Here is a 2,500-nt window from a genome sequence, read left to right as displayed (position 1 = left end):
GATGATAATAATAATAATAATAATAATTATAATGATAGAAATAGTAATAGTAATATCATCATTCTCATCATTATTATTACTAAAATTTTTATTGTTCTTATTTTTCTTTCTTTGGTGGGTAGTGAGGTTTGATTTTCAGGGTTCTATTTCCATGACAATAAGAGGGCATAACAATGTAATGACAGTACTCATTGTAAAAAAAAAAAAAAACTTTAAAAACAAATTATCCAGGGTTCCCATTCTTTCTGGAATTCGGGGAAAACCTGATAAAATTGAAGCTAAAAAGGAAAGTTTATTTGTATGTTAATAAGATACCTACTGATTTGATGGCTTTTTATATGCAGAGCTTGTCAGTAGATAGACAGAGAAAGGTAAATACCTACAGAGTTATTATGATGGTACCATTGTACACTTTTGTTTGGGGTAAACCAGCCACTCCATGGACTTAGAACTGCATGCATATGATTTATTTTTCTAGGCAATTTAATCCTCCAGATAGTTTCAAATTAGAATGCAGCTTATTCCAAGCAAATTAGAAGACTGTCCAGATTCATAAATCAGACTTAAAATTCCAATGTGATCAAAAATAGGCGGGCAAGCAGTAAGGAGTTGAATTTCAGCAAATAGGTGTAATAAAATGTTTATGCATTACATTTTTCCCTGGGAGGAATCTAACATATTCTCAGAAATTAAGGATAAAGTCATTCTAAATTAGAAATATTCTGTTGACATATGCTTTTAGTGTCATAGTTTAGTACCTACAGGACATTTAGCATTGACAGCTAGAGGGTTTGAAAATCACTGAATATTTTCTTCATGTAAGTATGGGTTACTATAATTGGTATTGTTGGTACTGGTATTGTGTGTTGTAACAGCATGCACTAAAAACTGATTCATATTTGAGGCCATACTTGTGTTTACCTATTGTTGACATGCTCTAGTGTCTGAGTCATCATTGCCAAAAATTGAAAGGTTTCAGTGCCAATGTAGACACAATCTTTAAAGCAGACACTGTTGACAGCAGGCACACATAAATGCACCCGACTTCCCCCAAGCTTATGTTTTGTGGTAATTGATTTTAACAAAATATAAAAAGTTACAGAATATATTACTGAATATGTTTTAGATAATGGTGTTACATTCTGTGTGGTTTCCTATATCAGGATAAGCGGTTATTATTTATTTGTAAGAAAAATTCTTGTATTCCAGACTTTTGCTTACTTGGAAAACATTTTCTAGAAAGTATTTTTCCAAACATACAGAATTAAAATGAATATATTATTGTGAATATATAATATATTATTGTGAATTCTGTCTTTTGCATTAGGTTATAGATCCAGAAATATCCTCCAGAAATTTTTATAAAATCCTGATGTATGATTTTTGGATATCTCATATCCGAAATTTTAAATGGCATTTTGTAAATATTATTTATTATTGAATTTATTCTAAATTATATTAGTAGAGAAAATTCAAAACTTCAGCATGCAGTGCAAAAGAATTGAAAAGAATTATCAAAATATTGGTAGAGTGTATTTGGGAATTAAATTACTATTATGTACACTTTTTCTTTAGTATCATGCATTTAAAGAACTTCAAACTTCATTAAAGTTATCATTGATAAATGTTTATACATAGATTTGAATATTTGAAACTTAAACCTTGAGCAGTACAGAAAAAAGCATCAGGATGTGGTTTGGCATTTGAAGCTCTTTTCTCTTCTAATAGGACAGCCTAGCTTTCAAAGAATTATCTCTTAACCCACTCATATTTGCCTAATGCCACTCCTGTCGGCAAGATATCGATATAGCGTGCACAGCTCCCAGCACCTTGAGAGGCATTTCCTGTGTTATTCTTTGTCCTAATGTAGAATTCATCTCTGATTTCACAGTTAGTAGGAGACCTTGTTCTGGGCTTAATTGTTAATCTACCGCAGATGATGAATATTAAATAAGTTTCAATAACATATGCTTCCAGTTATCTTCAATTCATTTCATAAATAGCACATTTGTAAAAGTTGTATTAGAGCCTGACTGTACCTATTCTTGCACATATCAAGGTGTAGATTCAAAGAAATTATATTCTTATCCTTTTTTGTGATTCTTCTCACATTTTCAAACTTATGATAAGTTATTCATCTTGCTTAACCCATTGGTTGCGGTTTTGAATAAATATTTGTGCAGTAGGATGGCTGGTTTACATTGTCTAGCACGGTGCCATTCTTGTCTATGACCGACTTTGCCTTTGCAGCAAATCATGCCATCCGCTGCTAATGGGTTAAAAGATTCAACAGGCTATTTCATCATTTTTCTCTCTTTTTCAGTTAGTCAGTCTGCGTAACTGAAATTATTTTAAGATTGTTAGGTCTACTCAAATTACTTACTATTTATGGATTGGTTTCAAAGTAAAGAAGGTAGCATCATCTATAAAGGGTTGGCATCTGTACAGATAAAAGTTTATATTGCAGGTTAAATGATACAGATTAATTGTTTTTTTATTA

General features: G+C 31.2%; 1 non-coding gene across 1 annotated transcript in view; it reads left to right on the top strand.

Moving 5' to 3' along the window:
* LOC122257144 (defective in cullin neddylation 1 domain containing SCCRO3) overlaps positions 1-2,500 on the top strand; it is a 23,842-nt gene that overhangs the window by 6,951 nt on the left and 14,391 nt on the right. The window lies entirely within an intron of this gene.

The sequence above is a fragment of the Penaeus japonicus genome, unplaced genomic scaffold (assembly GCF_977035675.1).
Source record: "Penaeus japonicus unplaced genomic scaffold, GWHDUDI00000001_assembly GWHDUDI00000001, whole genome shotgun sequence".
Classification (NCBI taxonomy): Eukaryota; Metazoa; Arthropoda; class Malacostraca; order Decapoda; family Penaeidae; genus Penaeus; species Penaeus japonicus.
Note: the sequence above shows the minus strand (reverse complement) of the source record. Positions and strands in the feature narration are given on the sequence as shown.